The sequence below is a fragment of the Ictidomys tridecemlineatus genome, chromosome Y (assembly GCF_052094955.1).
Source record: "Ictidomys tridecemlineatus isolate mIctTri1 chromosome Y, mIctTri1.hap1, whole genome shotgun sequence".
Taxonomy (NCBI): Eukaryota; Metazoa; Chordata; class Mammalia; order Rodentia; family Sciuridae; genus Ictidomys; species Ictidomys tridecemlineatus.
The window spans coordinates 21248529-21266112 of NC_135494.1; positions in this window are offsets into that span (position 1 = coordinate 21248529).

A 17584-nucleotide genomic window follows, 5' to 3' on the forward strand; every position below is an offset into this window, starting at 1 on the left:
TTTGGAGGAAAAACAGATTTTATTGCTTTTCAATTTTTGGAAACTTGGATTCAACTTTACTAGTTGATCATGTCCATTCAGAGACCAAAACCCAAACTGGACTCATTAAAAAGTTATTGGAGCATTTTGGATTCTGGATGTTCAGAAGGGAGATGCTCAGCTTGACCTAGAATATAGTGACATACAACAGACTGGAAAGCACAGGGAGTGCCCTGTAGAGGAAGGTGCTGTAACTGTGTGTGTGTGTGTGTGTGTGTGTGTGTGTGTGTGTGTGTGTGCATGCATTAGCAGTGATGATGTCAGAACCAGTGATCACCAGCATTGCCTTGCCCTCCTCGGTTTGCATCTCAGTCAGGAGGGCAGAAGCCCCAGATGGAGAGAGTCCATGATGGACCCTAATCCAGGGCTGCAGGTCCATGATTCCATGAGAGGCAGCAGGTACAATTCAAGTCCAAAGGCCAAAGTACTTGGGGTCAATGTCCAAGCCTGGTGGCAGGAGAAGCTCATGCTCTGGAGGAGGAAGATCTTGAGAAGATCAAGGATGAGCATCCCCTGCTTCTCCTGCAGTCTGCCTAGATCAGGCCATTGAGCTGAGCCTCCTACACTCAGGAAGGGTTTCCTCACTTGGTCCCCCAAACATGACACCCACCTTCCTGGACATGCTCATGCTCCAGGCATCTGTCCATCCAGACCAGCTGACACAACACAGTGCACTTCACAGAATCATGACAGAGCTACACAGAGGAAACAACCGTTACCCTGAATTATACTAGGAAAAGGACTGTCTTCTCTGAGTTGCTGGGGTTGAAGAAAAGCAATGGAATTCTGGAAAAAGAATTCTCCCTCTTCCCTCTAGAAAACCCTCACTGTGGCCCTCAGAGCCTGGTGACTCTGAGCAGTGCCCTCAGCAGGTAGAGCAGCTGGGGCAGCCCAACCTCACACTTCTGCTCTGTGGGAGGTTTATGTCATGGCCCGTGTCACTTTGGGAGGGGAACTGCTACCTTGTTGACAGTAATAATTGGCAACATCTTCAGGCCCCAGGATGCTGATGGTGAGATTGAAATGTTTCCCAGATCCACTGCCATGGAACCTCAACCCCTCAACTCAAGATTGCAAACTGATTGAATATCTGATGAGGAGTTTAGGAGCTTGTCCTGGTTTCTGCTGATACCAGTGTAAATAATTTCTAATTCCCTGACTGGCCCTGCAAGTGATGGTAACTCTGTCTCCTTGAGATGCAGACAAGGAGGATGGAGACTGGGTCATCTGGATGTCACATCTGGAACCTGACATTGAAAAATTTAAGTAAATAAATAAATAATAAAATTACCACATCATTAATTATGATACAAGACTCCACCCTCCAAGGGACAGGCATCACTGACCAGAGAGGGATGAGTAGGTCCCCAGTAGTGTCTTTCCTTACCTTGGAGGCAGAGCAGCAGGAGCCCAGGGAGCTGAGCAAGAGCCCTCATTGTCATGCTATGCCCTCAGGGGAACTGACTCCTGCACAGGGTATGAGCAGCCACTGAAGAAGTCCTCAGGGCAGTGGGCTGTGCTGTGAGCACATGCAAATCAGCAGGGCTGGGCAGGCTGGGCAGAGCAGCAGGGATGCTCCTCCTGGTCAATCAACACAAGCTCAGTATATCCAGGTGTCACAGGTCAGACCAGGGCAGCTCATATTTGCTTGGGGTGAACATGGTTCCTTGGGGTCACAGTACACAGTCAGCCCCCAGAGCTGTGAAGGGTAATCTGTAGCCACTTTCTGGTTCAGGACAGGGTGTCCTTGTGCTTTAAGTGTTAAGGTGAGATTGCAATAAATCAACCAGTTTAAGATAAATCCTGATCTTACAGAAGAAGAAACACTTATTCACCAGCTAGTTGTCAGGATTCACTAGCCAGCAGGCCAAGGGGCAGACTACAAGTCTACACCTTTAGACCACCCCCTGCCCCAGGGTTTTATCATAAGTAAAGAATTGCACTACATTAATCACAAGTGGCTGTTGCTGGTTCAAAACTACAAACAAACATCACAAGATCTAAAATCATAAGCAACAGGGAAGTGGGTCAAAGTCACTCTAGTTGAGCACAAGTTAAAGAATGGTAAACAATATCTAGGAAACCATTCTCTGGCAGGATGCATGGCCCAGGAAACATGGGGACCAAAAAGAGAACAACTTTACATTATAAAAGAATTGCCATTTTGTGCTGCCAAACTGCTGTGCCAGCCACTGTGGATGGGCACAGAAGCAGGAGTTCCCATGGAAGAAGCACTTCTTACAGGAGGTGGAGTCTCAGGGTAAAATGGAGTCCGTGTGGTCACTGCCCATGTAGCCTGGCCCATAACTGTAGATGAGTGAGGCTGGGCAGGGGTTCAGCCAGGATGAGCTGAGGAGGTGCTTCCTGATAGCTGCAGGCTCTGGCCCTGAACTATTAGGATTAGAGAAAACATTCAGCCTTTGTTTTGGGGATTGGCTTATTTCACTTAGCATGATATTCTCCAGCTCCAACTATTTACTGGCAAATACCATCATTTTACTCTTCTTTAAAGTTGAGTAAAATTCCATTCAGTATATATACTATATTTTATTTTTCCATTCATTTATTGAGGGACACATAGGTTGGTTCCATAGTCTAGCTATTGTGAATTGAGCTGCTATAAGCATTGATGCAGCTGCATTACTGTAGCATGCTGATTTTAAGTCTTTTAGATATAAACCAGGGAGTGGGATAGCTGGGTCAAATGGTGGCTCCACTCACAGTTTTCTGAGGAATCTACATACACCTTTCCATAGGGATTGTACCAATTTGCATTCCCACCAGCAATGTATGAGTGCACCTTTTAATTTTATTTATATAGAGTGTTCCTATATTTTTCCTGGGGTGGCCTTGAACCTGGATTCCTCTTCGCTAAGCCTCTAAGGTAGGTGGGAGTATAGGCATGAACCACCCTACCAATTTGACATTAAGTTTTGAAGCAGTTATCTTGGATATTTAAAGTTGCCATCTCTTGCCTAGACCATGGCTGCTACTCCACTCAGAGGGACTGAGCATAAGCATAAGCATGGAGTTCATGACCTGCTCCTATTTGGCTGATATGGCAACATTGACCTTTCCATTGCTGAGGACACTGGGTGACCTGAGAGGTTCTGGTTACACATAGAAGCAGGTGTCATACACATGGGCAGTTTTTCTGGGCTCCAAGAGGACAGAAGTTTTTAGTGCAGAGCTGGGTATGGGCAGCTTCTCCCTTGTGTTTTCCCACACAGGGCAAAGAACAGCTGGCTCAGTGACTGCATGGCCACAGGACAAACCCACTCATAGCTGCTGCTGGCCACCCTTCTGTCTGGAGAAACAGGAGTGTTTCTGGCAGGTCACAGCTGACATGATGCAGGGACTCTGCTCTCAGTGGAACATGTCAGCCACATATACAGCCTTGAACACCCGCTACTCTTCTTTCTTGTCTCTAAAGACCACCAGGCACCATCTTTGACTCTCCCTTGAGAATCCAAGGGGTGGAGTCAGAGGCAGGCCAAGGGCCAGGACGTGCAGGAGAACAGGTTTGTGACCCACATGAGGACAGCCATGTGGGGAGTGAGGAGTGACAGGTGTGAATTCAGAGTAGGAGGGGAAGGGACAGAGAAAACTCAGGCAGAAGTGCAGAGGAGAGACACTGGACGAGCCCAGGATCCAGGCAGAAGGTATGGGGGGGAGGGAGGGTGTGACTTCACAGCTGTCCCCAACTGCTCCCCTGAGGGTTCCCAGACAGTCAGCAGCACAGTGCACAAGCAACATATGAATGGAGGTTTTTCTCCTAGTAAGGACAGGAAGAAATTCAAGTCCCTTGAAAAAAGTGTGGCTGCTGGGGACAAAATGACCTGTGTCCCTGCCATACAGCCCTCCCAGGCAGGCATGGTTTGTAGAAGGCAGCAGGAGACCGCAGGAGCTCAGCAGCCAGGCCTGATCCTGATGGTGCCAGGCTGGACACTGCTAATACTCTTGCTGAGTCTGCAGGGGACAGTGACTTCTCACTCTCCAGCACTGTGGTAGGGAGAAGGGAGTGTCTGGGGTCAGGTCACTGTGAGAGCACTGGCAGCATGGGGAAAACCTGGGGTCTCTGCCCATCACCACTGAGAAACAGCCAAGAAAATTAAGTTTAAAACATTGGAAATCAGAAACTGGGTCCCCTGAGTGCACTTATATTTTGCAAGATTATTTACTCGCTCTGTGTTCTCTGCATTATCCTGTTAACTGTAATAAATAATTCACATTTATGCAATAAATAAATAAATAAATAAAGAACATGAAATTGTGCTTTTGATAATTATTGCATTGAATTTGCTTAACAATTTGAGATGGACTTCTATTTAATTTACTTTTATTTTTTGTCATTTATTTATTTATTGGGTTCCATGGATTGATCTCAAGGGCACTCAACCACTGAGCCACATCCCCAGCTCTCTTTTATGTTTTATTTAGAGATAGGGTCTCCCTGAGTTGCTTAGTTCCTTCCTGTTGATGAAGGTGGCTTTGAACTTGTGATTTTCCTGCCTAAGCCTTGCAAGCCACTGGGATGGACTGCTATGTTCATATTAGGCCTTTCAACACAAAAACAAGCAAAGATAAATTTACTTTCTGAGAGTCTCCTTTAATATCATTCTGTAACATTCAGAACAGGAATCTTTGCAAATAAACTTCTTATCTCTACTGTACAAAGAAGGAGGTTGAGGCTCTACAAAGTGTGCCCAGGAGGAGCCCAGAGTGAGCTCTGCAGTCAGTGCTCCTGGTCATCGCTCTGCTCTTCACATCTTCCAACCCATAATTTCCTTGACTCCTCAGAAGAAAAGGAAAATGTGTTTCTTCCATTTTCCAGGTAAGTGAATGTAATAAACAGCTCATTTTAGTGTGAAGTCAGACTAGCAATGATAAATAACAGGACTCTGTTGTGAAATGGTGAAACACCTGGAAGGTTTGTCAAATATTCAAATTCAACCAAAAAAGTCTGTGAAAAAACATCCCAGTTTCCTTCACCAAATACGAGAAGAGCACTAGAGGGACAAGTGTCCACCTCCTGTGATGAGTGGGAAAAGCACAACAGCAGAAGTGGCAAAGGGACACTTTGTCCTGGAGATAGTGGCAGACATTTATGAGGAAGCTGTCTAGTGGGAGGGGTCTTGCTAGCAAACATGAGCTCTAGAGATGGGCTGGTCTGGGATTCCAAACATTTCCATGAAAGTAATTGACACCCACAAGCCATACTGCTGACACACACAGAACTTTCCCTGGTCAGGCTGAGCAGCTCTTCAGGCTACATTTCCCTGTTCTGAGCCTCATGTCCTACAGTCTGCTTTTCCCACAGGACTCCAATGCTTTTACTTCCCCAGTCTTTCTTTAACCAAAAGGGAATTAGCTATTAATGCTCCATCAGCTCCAAATGGAATCTTTATCCATTCAGAAGTTAGAGCTTCTTCTTTCAGAAGATCATGTCCTCAGCATTATAGAAGTTACGAGCACAGGCACTGAAGCTTGCCCTTGGCTGGGTGGAGCTTCATCACCATAAAACTTGTGGCAGGAGAAGGTACTTCACCTGTCCTTGCTCAGTGTTCATGTCCATGATACTGTGATGTAATAGAATCATTCCATGCTTAGGATGGTAAAGAAAAGTTAAGACAGAAAGAGATTAGGATTCAAAAACTCATTTCCAGAAGTTGGTGTATCATGGCTGAGATGCCAGAGGAGGAGGGACCCAATCATGGATCCAGTCCCCACATGCCTCAGTGTCCCACAAACACACTGACATGCATGATGGTGCCCATCTTCCCTAGTGGAGCAGGTCTAAGGTCAGCAATATTCTTCATCTTAAGTATCTTTTCTGGAGAAGTTTGAATAATTTCAGAAACAAGTGTAAAGTCCTCTAGCAATTGATCAAAACAAAAACAGAATTTTAAAGTTTGGAGTATATAGGTCTGAGTCCGCAGTTTGGGAAAAACAGAAATGATCCAGGTTCTGCTTTGTCTATGTTATCTTGTGTGATTTTTAATATTGTTAAATATGCCTCATGGTGTCAAGAGGGCTGAAACACAAAATTACATATAAAAGTTTTTGAGGGGAAAGAGAAAAAAAACAGGGAGAGAATTAAACAACAGCAAATGGGGTAGAGAGGGAAAATGAGAGGGAAGGGGAGGGGGATAGTAGGGGATAGGAAAGGTAGCAGAATACAACAGTCATTATTATGGTATTATGTAAAAATGTGGATGTGTAACCGATGTGATTCTGAAACTTGTATTTGGGGTAAAAAATGGGAGTTCGTAACCCACTTGAATCAAATGTATGGAAGATGATATGTCTTCATAACCCACTTGAATCAAATGTATGGAAGATGATATGTCATGAGCTTTGTAATGTTTGGAACAACCAATAAAAAAATGTTTCTAAACATCATAGAATCCCTTGTATTTTTTCTTAACTGTTGCAGGAGTGAATAGCAAAGCTATTCACTTTCAATCTTCTTAGTGAAATCAAAAATACTCATTTCAATATGAGTCCACAGCCATCACTTTTTTTGATTTGGTGCTAGTGACTGAACTCAAGGTCTTATGTTTGTTTACAAATTTTCTACCACTGACTGATAGCCCCTATCCCCTTCATCCATACTCATATATCATTTGTGAGATGATCGCTTGGGTCTCCTAATTCTTTCTCCTGCCCTGTTCTGAGAAGGCTCATGTGACCTTACCTTGCCAAAAAGGGGGTGGGGGTGATTTTAAAAGCTTCACATTATTTTAAATATCCCTGTGTTTATAAGTTATGTTAAATAGGGATGAAAGATTTGAATAAAATTTTAAATTGTTTGGGTTGAAAAAAGAACAATCAGGTCTAACATTTACATACTAAGGTGACAATGTGAGTAAACATTTGTTTACATTTGCATGCCTTGGTTCCTATGACCATGAGGACAGCAGTGCCTGGGTCACACACTGGCTCAGGTGCACCTGTCAGTGTGAGGGCTGTTATTTATTCCTGCAAACTCTGCCATGCAGCTGGAAACCCTCAAACACAAGACTATGTCCTGCCTTTTATATTGCACAAAAATATAGTGAACTCCGCTAAAATTCAGGTACAACTTTCACAGTTGAAAAAGATCAACTGGTCAATGAAAAGGAAAGTTACAAGAGCAACAAGCATCTTTTGAAATGATATAAAGACAGCTTGTAGGTAAAATGTCAGCTAAGGTTTATTGTTCCCCACAAAGGAGGATTCAGACACCCCAGGAGGGTGGTGCTGGATGGGAGGGTCCATCCTGAGAAAGAGGTTGGTTGCTGAGGACTGACTCATGCAGCCATCTGACATCAGGACCAGGTGGCTAGTTACAACTGTCTCTCCTCAGCTCTGACCCTAGAAGGAGAGGGGAAGGTTGGGCATGTTTCTAGAGTAAGTGGAGCATAAGTTGAAATCAGCATCTTCATAGACTGCGAATATTACTCACACACAGGCAGCCCTGAGTGCCCCACAGAAGGTCCCCTCTCACTCAGGTTGTTTTACATTTAGTCGCAACAATCATGGTGCACAACTCCATAGTATAACATATGATAATCTCCAATGTGAAAATTTTTTGTGGAGATAATTTATGAGTGTGTCTGGCAGGAGGCACACTGCAGAAATATCATCGTCAATAATGTGTTTTGCTCTGTTTGGGATTAAATCTGTGCTATACTGAAAAGTGATTGTTCAAAAAATGATTTATATATATAGTAATGAGTGAAAGTCATTAATGAAATGCCCTTAACTGAGATCTATATCTATGTTTTTTTTTTATTGTTGGTCGTTCAAAACATTACATCTAACTTGATATATTTCACAGTTTTATTCTAAAGGGTTATGAACTCCCATTTTTACCCCGTATAGAGATTGTATATCTATATTTTTGATGCTGATATTTTTATGCCAAAAATCATTGATGGAAGAGTGAACAAGTAGATAGATTAATTTATGTTAAGATGAAGATAATATTTTCAGTAATCAGCAGATTTCTGTCAAGTTATAATTCATGGACATCATCCTGATGTCCACTCCCAAGTTTCCATCTTACCCTATTACCTCTGCATGAGCTCACTCTAGGAATCACAGGGATTGTCCCACAGTTAATGTCAAGGGTGTGGGGGGGACCTAGACTTGACTTGAATGGATTAGCATTAAAAAATGGCACAGGTTAGGTGTTTGTTCTCAGAATGTAGTCAGAATAATGGCTCATCAGGGGTGACAGCAAGCATCTTATTGGGGGGTTATTCTTCATGCTGAACAGGGTGTAAGTCACCTGAAATTTTAAAGTAACTTCTCTGCACAATAGATGAGGAGCTTAGGAGGATTACCTGGTTTCTGCTGATACCAATATAAATAATCAAAAATGTCCTCACTGGCCCTACATGTGATTGTGACTCTGTCTCCTTGAGACACAGGCAAGGAGGATGAAGACTGGGTCATTGTTATGTCACTTCTAACAGCTGCCATTGGAAACATAAAAGAAATATCTTTGTAAATAGTGATGTTCCAAGAGTTCTTTCCTGAGTAGCCAGGCAGCACTGACTACACTCTGATTAGTAAATCCCCAAGACTGTTCCCCCTCACCTGGAAGGCAGAGCAGCAGGAACCACAGGATCTGAGCAGGGGCCCTCATGGCCATGCTGTGTTCTGATAAGACTGACTCCTACACAGGATATGAGCAGCCTCTTAAGAAGTCCTCTAGGCAGTGGGCTGTGCTATGGGCACATGCAAATCATCAGGGCTGGGCAGGCTAGGCAGAGCTGCAGGGAGGCTCCTCCTGGTCAATCAACACAGGCTCAGTGTGTCCAGGTGTCCCAGGTCAGACCAGGGGAGCTCAGATTTGCTTGGGGTGAACATGGTTCCCTGGGGCCACAGGACACAGTCAGCTCCCTAAGCTGTGATACGTGATCTGTAGTCACTTTCTGATTGAGGACAGGCTGTCCTTGTGTCTTAAGCACAGTTCTGTGTTGGTGATTCTTGGAGGAGGATGGGACATTACAGAAGCAAGAGGTTAGTTTATGCTTTGGAAGTAAAAACAGAAATTAAGGCAGAAAGAGAGGAAGATGTATAAACTCACTGAGGTGTTTGAGGTTTCTGGACATTGGCACAGCATGGGTAACAGTCAGGGAAGAAGGGCCCCACCCATGGACCCAGCCCTCCCTGCCTCAGAGTCCCACAGAGCACACTCATACCCATAATGATGCCCATCTTCTCCAGAACAGCAGGTCTAAGGCCAGCCATGTTCTTCAAATTAACTATCTTTTAGGAGAAGTAAGAATAACTTTACAAACAAGAGTGCTTGTAAAAACTTTAAAGATTGAAGTTTTGAGAATATAGGGCATGGTCAGAATCTTGGTAAACAAAGTAAAGATCCAGACTCTGTATATACTTCTGCTTTACTCGTATTACCACATGTGTTTTTAAGCTCTAGTAATGCCTCATGACCTCAAGAGGGCTGCAGTGTCTCTAAACATCATGTCCCCCATCAGGTCTTTTTGTAACTTTTCCAGAAATAAAGCAAGTAGAATTTCTCACCCTTGTTCTTCTCAAAGTTATCAAAAAACATTCCCAATAACTGTCCACAATCTTTTTCCCCCTTTTCTTTCTTTTTCTTTTTTTAAATTTCCCTCTTTAGTGCTGATGATTGAATCCAAGGCCTGGTGCATGCTGTGCAAGTTCTCTACCTCTGAGTCAGAGCCCCAGCCCCTCCTTCCTTCCCTCATTTACATATCATTTCTGGGATCATCAGGTGTGTCCCCTGATACTTCCTTCTCCCCTGATCTGGGAGGGCTCACCTGTTCCTACCACAAACAACAGGACAGAACTGGTTATCAGTAAATTAAAGGAAAAGAAGAAGTTTTAAAAGCTTCACCCTATTTTAAATATTCCTGTGCTTATGTTAAGTTCCTTAGGGAAGAGAGACTACAATTAAATCTTTACTGTGGGGCTGGGAAAAGTACATTCAGATCAAGTTTCTCCTTAGCAAGGTGACAACCTGCAAGTGGACAATTGTTAGAATGTGTACAGAGCTTTAGAGGAAAGAAGGACTTTGCTTGTGTAGTGTCATGGAGAGATTGCAATAAATCACCCCATCAATCAGACTTGCAGGTGGCAAGTCTGAATCTTGGACCCCTTCCAGGGGTTTGAGTCCACTTTTTTACCCAGAAGTAAAGAATGGCAGCACATTAATCAAAAGTGGTTGTTGCTGATTCAAAACCACAAACAACACAAGACCTAAAATCATAAGCAGCAGGGAAGTGGGTCAAAAACACGCTAGTTGACCACAAGTTAAATAATGGTCACCAACTTCTAGATAACTATTCTCTCACAGAATGTATGGCCCAGAAAATGTGGGGACTACAAAAAGAACAAATTTACATTGTATAAGAATTGCCATTTTGTGTTGCCAAACTGTTTTGCCAGCCCCTGTGGATGGGCACAGAGGTCAGGATTCAGATGGGAGAATCACTTCTTACAGGAGGTGGAGTCTCAGGGTAAAATGGAGTCCGTGTGGTCACTGCCCATGTAGCCTGGCCCATAGCTGTAGATGGGAGAAGCTGGGCAGGGGCTCAGCCAGGCTGAGCTCAGGTGGGGCTGCCCCAGAGCTGCAGGCTCTGGCCCTGGGCTGTTAGGACACAGCTCTCCTGGGCAGTGGGGCTGAGGACCTTGGGAAGCAGAGGCCGTGCCCCCAGGCTATTGGGCAACAGGTCCAGGGGAGGAAGGTGCTCCACACCCTGGACTGAGACAAGGAGAGAGGCCACAGCCAGGGGAGGTTCAGAGACCAGGAGTCTATGTTGGGTGTGGCTCTGTGGGGTGGCTGATTTTTGTGATGAGCTCACTGTCCTGAGGCAGTTACCCTGCTGGACCTGAGAGGATGGTCAGCAAAGACCACCAGAGGCACATCTAAGCCAGAGTTCAAAATGCTTTGAAATTAATTAAAGGAATATTATATGCCACATACATAATATTTAGGACATAAATTATGTGGATATATCTGTGTTTACTCTGAATATATGTCTGCACATAGATATGTCTTGACTTTTGGTTTAAGGTGTGATTTTTTTTTTCTTTTTCCTTTTTTGCTTTGTCAGTTCTGGTGATCTACAATGTGTTTCTTATATGCTAGGCCAGCATGAACTACATCCAAATAGGTTTCATTTTATTTATATTCAGTGATTCTATGATTTTCCTGGGGTGCCCTTGAACCTTCAGTCCTCCTCCCTCAGTCTCAAGATGTCCAGGACTATAGGTGTGTGCCACCCTGCAGATGGGACTCTAAGTTCAGACACCTTGAGCCTGGGCAGGTAAAGCTGGCATCTCTTGCCTAAACCCATGGCTGCCTCTTCACTCTCAGGACTGAGCATGAGCACCATGAAGTTCAGGACCTGCACAAGGTCCTACTGCTGCTGGAACAGTGACCTTCCCATTGATCAGGACGTGACCCATGGGGCTATGTTTACAGATAGGAGCAGGTGTCATACAGACTGGCAGTTGTTCTTGAGCCCAAGGGGACAGAAGTTCTGTGTCCAGAGCTGGGCAAGGTTAGCTTCCTCCCTGCTGCTTCCACACAGGACAGGACAGCTGGCTCAGTGACTGCATGGCCCAGGAAAAACCCACCCACAGTTGCTGCTGTTAACTCCTCTGACTGGGCAGACAGAGGTGCCTCTGGCTGTTATGATGCAGGAACTCTGCTAATAGAAGATCATGGCATCCACACATACAGCCCCGAACACCTGCTCTTCTAATTTCTGGTCTCTAAAGACCACCAGGCACCATCATTGACTCTCTCATGAAAATCCAAGGGGTGGAGACAGAGGCAGGCCAAGGGCCAGGATGTGCAGGAGAACAGGGTTGTGACCTATATGAGGACAGCCATTTGGGAAGTGAGGAGTGACAGGTGTGAACTCAGAGTAGGAGGGGACAGGACAGAGAAGACCCAGGCAGGAGGGCAGTGGAGAGACACTGGAGGAGCCCAGAATCCAGTGAGAAGGAATGGGAGGATGAGAGAGGGTGTAACTTAAAAGCTGTCCCCAATCTTCTCCCCTGAGAGTTTTCAGACTGTCAGTAGCCCTGTGCACTAGCAGCATCTGAGTGGAGGTTTGTCCCCTAGTGGGGACAGGAAGAAGTTAAAGTTCTTGAAAGAAATGTGGCTGCTGGTTCCCAGAATGACCTGTGTCTCTGCCCCACAGCCCTTCCAGGCAGGCAGGGTGTGCAGAAGGCAGCAGGAGGCAGCAGGAGCTCATCAGCCAGTCCTGGTTTTGCTGGTGTGAGGCTAGACCCTGCTAATACTCCTGGTGAGTTGTAAGGGGCAGTGACCTCTCTCCTGGGACACAGAAAGAAAGACTAACATGCATGAGACCCTGTGTGTTCTCACTTTACCAGAACTGAGTCCTCTTTCCATGTTTCTGATGATTAGTGAGAGAGACTTCAGTGGACAAAGGCAGGAGGAAGTGCCTTGGGGGATCAGGTTGCAGTAGGTGGTGCCTGGGTGCAGGAGGAAACTTACTAGCATCCTGGCAGTCAGGAGGGCAGCATGGTACCTTAGAGTCTGTTTTGCAGAAGACCAGGTGACCACTCCCTAGAAGTCTTTTTGGGCCTGAGCACTCAGCAAGGAGTGACAAAGTGTCTCTGTGGATATCCTGGTTATGCCCTGGAATGCCTTTGCACACAAGTGTCCATGCTTTGGCTCATACCTGCCTGGCCTTCTCCAAGGTTCTGCGCTGTTCCCCCTGAGCCCAGCCTGATGTACAGCATCCCCTGGGCTCTGAAGCTGCTCCTGCTGCACCTGGAGGCTGCCCTCCCTGGGGGCTGGTGCTGTGACTGCTGTACTGCAGGGCCTGCTGAGCGTCCTGCTCATGAGAGTTGGTGGCAGCTCCAGGACACACACTGGGCCTGTGCAGGTGACAACAGAATTTTGGATATATCTGTTCACACTCGTGTGTAAGGGTTTGAGTGCAGACTGAAGACTTGTGCTACAAACACCTTCCCATAAATTATATTTACTTTGTTATTCACTTACAGATGTGGAATATATTTATGTTAAATATGGAGATCATTACCTTCAAGTAACCTAATGGTGTAAAATAGATTGTTTCCTTAACCATGAATAAGACGATGTTATCCTGGATATAAGCATTTTATTTTCAATGAGTAAAAAAATGAATATTATGTTTTTGATCATTATTTTAATGAGAATCTGTCAAACACATTTTCTATACAACTTTTGTTGGAATATAGAAATCAAATTGATTTGCATAGGGGTTTGGGATGGTGGAGGGAGTTGTTTCACCATGTCACCTCCCCAGACACTCAGAAACCACCTCAGCCAAGGCTCCTTGTTCAAGACTTGGCCACTGTTCCAGATGGTGGCAGACATTGGAATCAACCCTGTGATGCTGCGTTAGGAGCTTCCCTGTATGCAGACACCTTCACATCCTGATACAACATGTTCCGACCAATTATTGCCTTTAGTCTGGCTTGGCAGTGCCAGGTTGCAGTAACAAGGATGTTGCCCACTCAGATAAAGAGGCATGGCTCCAGGTGTAGGTGTCACACACAGGGGTTGAGTTACATTCACCTGTTCTTTTGAAAACCTGACTCTTTGCCTCATTTTAAAGGCTTCTCCCCAATAAAAGTGTTCAGCCCATCCTCCCAGCTCTTTTCCTTGCCTGATTGCCCCTCTTGTAGAAGCTGCTGCTGAAGACCAGTCACTGAAACCAAAGAAAAGGTACTTTCTGTGTCTATGTCTTCATTTATTCCCCAAATTCACTTAGAATGACCTTGATAGATATTTTCCTGTGATATGACAGTGCTGGTTCTACAGGAATGCAGGAGGAATGAGCTAAGGGATTTGTGGAATCTTACACCTGATTACAAAGGACATCCTGGAGGCAAGACTAAGTATGCCAAGGTCAGAGTCCATGTGGGGTGCCTCTGAGAGGGCAATGTTTGGGAAACTGAAAGGAGTGGAAGACCCATTTAAGATCCCTGAGACTGAGAGATGCCAGTAACACAGAACATCTGCTGAGGAAAGCTGCAGGATCAAGCAGAAACAAGACCAGAGAGAAGGCATGTGGGTTGCACCCACAAAGCCATCTGTGGAGCTCCACAGCCCTTTGGAGAGAATATCAGAGCACTGTGTGCCTCAGGTGCTGGATGTAGGGCTAAAGGACTAATTTTCCCAGCTGGATATTTGGATACTGGTCCCATTCCTTCTTTGTATGCCCTGGGACTTTCTTCCTTTTAAAATTTTTCTTCTTTTTTTAAATTTTGGAATGGAAATGCTTACTTGGTGATTTTTTATATTGGATATGTTTAACATGATTTTGATTTGTACAGAGGATCACACTGAGAATTTGCGTTGAACTTGGATTTGAGAAATCCAGGAACTGTTAAGAGTATGCAAATTTCTTCAATGGCCTAAATGTATTTCACATTGTGAGGTGGTCATGAGCCCACCTGTGGGGTCAGGGCACAATGTTATGATGTGGATATAAAATGCTCACCAAAAGCTCATGTGTGAGACAATACAAGGGTTCAATGAAATAATCAGATTATGAGTTGTCATCCAATCCCTAAACAGTGCATTAATCCCCTGAAGATTAACTAGGGGGTTACTATGGGCATGCAAGGTGTGGCTGGAGGCTGGTCATTGGGGACATGCCTTTGAGTGATAGATTTTGCCCCTTATGTGCAGGGCCTCTCTATTGGCTTTCTGGTACCTCATCCTAAGTGGTATTTGTCCCTGTCACCTTTCTTCCAGGATGTTCTGCCTCAGCTGGGGCCCAGAACAATGCACTTGGCTGTCTATTAACTGAGACCTCAGAATAGTGAGCCCTAAATAAACTTGTCCTGTTATTGTCCTTGTCAGGTTCCTGATCCCAGAAGGGAAAAAATGACTAAAGCAACTTCCAACATTGTTAGGGTGGAAGCTTGTTGAGCTTGGGGCAGCTGGGTTTGGAGGTCACCTGAGAGAGAAGGCCTGGCCTGGGGTGAGTGGGGCATGTGGACTTGTGAACATGCCATAGGAGGGGGCTCAGGATATGAGTTAGCTGAATGAGGGTTGAGGCTTGGACTGGAAAATACTCATGGAAGAGTTAAACATTTTTCACTTTTCTTTCTTTCTTTTGAGGACATGTTGGCTTGGGCTCACACCTTCAGAGGTTCGGTTCATTCATGGTTGTCTGATTTGATTCCATTCCTCTGGTCCAAAGTGAGGCCCATGACAGACGGGCATGGAGAAGAGAAGCTGCTCATCTCAAGGTTCCTAAGAAGTCACAGGGACAAGGTAGACTTCTCAAGGACATGTGGCCTAACTTCCTCCAAGAATGCCTAGAATGCCCAGAGTCACCATCCAGTTAGTCCATCCAATTATAAAACCACTAAATGGATTAATCTACTGCTGAGGTTACCATTTTCATAATCTCATCATTTCATATCTGAAAATTCCTGCATTAACTTGAGTTTTGGGGCCACCTTATATTCAAACAATAGCATTCTGCTCTGTACCCCTGAAACTCATGATCATGTCCCTATGAAAAATACATTTACTCTCCTTGCAAGAGTCCCCATAATCTTAACAATTCCTGCTTATGCAAAACTCCTAGTCCAAATTCTGATCTAAGACTCAAGGTAAACTCTTGATTGTGAGACAATAAATGTCGCTAAAAGGCAAAGGATTTCTGCCCATTTGCTTCTGAATATCATCAGCAGTATTCATATAACCAAATGCAGTGTTTTTCCTTTATTCCTCAGTCAGTGAGACATGGTGCCCACCATCGGGAAGAGCTCGGAAGATAGAGTCTGTCCATCCTGTCTTGGGGCCATGAGGACACTGTGGTTGAGCAATGTAAGTCTAATCTTCAGGTATCCAAACCTTCAACCTTTGTCATAGGGAAACCTGCCAGTGTTGTACTTCCTCTACCTGCATGTGGAGCACCTTGATCCTGGTCACCCTTGTGCCCATGAATGAAAAGACCAAATCCAGGCACCTAGTCCTCATTCCTTTTCTTTAACAATTAGGATCTTCTTTCAGTGTAGTTTCCAACAAGGTGCCCCAACTTTCCTTCCCCAAATTCCTTTACAACAACACCATGTCCCCTGCACAGGTTTCCTGCTGCTGTGGAGCCTCTCTACTGGTCCCTGCAGGAGCTTATTCTAGGACATAATGCTGATCAGAGAAACACCTGTAAATGTACAAAACACCCCCTCATTTCAGAGAAACTCATGTCTCCAGTGCTTTGCTTTGAAAGGTGGTGGCCCTTTTCCCCACCTTGGGCATCACAGAACCATTGAGATGTATCAGGAAAACACAGGTGATGGTCTCACAGAGAACTGGCCTGAAGTCCTCGGTTCTATCTGCATCTCAGGTCAGTCCATCAATTAGCTTAATTGGACAATGTTGAGCCCACAGATAATTGTGGAAGAAGGGACAGGCTCTTTTACCATTCTAAGTAAATCATAACCAGGATATTATGAGTATTTAATCCAATAAATATGGGAAAATACAAATGTATTCTTCAAACTCTGTGTCTGATATCATAACCTCACCCCAGAGAAGTGTACTGATATCCACCTAATTCCATCAGTAGACACATTGTCAGGCCTGCATTTCTGAAGCTAAGGAGGAACAAAATGAGCAAGGCCACAGAGGAGCCTCCCTGGGCCTTTCCAGAAAACCCCCCAGTGACCTCAGAGCCTGGCTGCAGCTGAGCAGTACCCTCAGGAAGTGAAGGCAGCAGGAGGAGTTGCTGGGGCATCCCAGCCTAACACTTCTGCTCCCTGAGAGGTTATGTCTTGGCCTGTATCACTATGGGAAGGACACTGTTACTCTGTTGACAGTGATAAGGGGCAACATCTTCAGGCTCCAGGCTGCTGATGGTGAGAGTGAAATCTGTCCCATATCCATTGCCACTGAACCTTGAGGGGACTCCAGATTGCAGGTTGGATGCACTATAGATGACGAGCTTAAGAGCTTGTTTTGTTTTCTGCTGAAACCACTGAAAATTATTTTACTGTCCCTACAGGTGATGGTGACTCTGTCTCCAGGAAACACAAGCAAGGAGGATGAAGACTTGGTCATCCTGATGTCACATATGATACTTGCCATTGAAACGTAAATGGAAATATCCTTGTAAGTAGTGATGTTACAAGAGCACTTTCCTGTGTAGCCAGGCAGCAATGACCACACTCTGATTAGTAAATCCCCATTAGTGTCCCTCCTTACCTGGAAGGCAGAGCAGCAGGAGCCCCAGGAGCTGAGCAGGGGCCCTCATGGCCATGCTGTGTCCTGACTGGGACTGATTCCTGCACAGGGTGTGAGCAGCCACTGAAGAAGTCCTCAGGGCAGTGGGCTGTGCTGTGGGCACATGCAAATCATCAAGGCTGGGTAGGCTGGGCACAGCTGCAGGAAGGCTCCTCCTGGTCAATGAACACAGGCTCAGTGTGTCCAGGTGTTCCAGGTCAGACTAGGGCAGCTCATATTTGCTTGGGGTGAACATAGTTCCCTGGGGCCACAGGATATAGTCAGCCCCCTGAGCTGTGA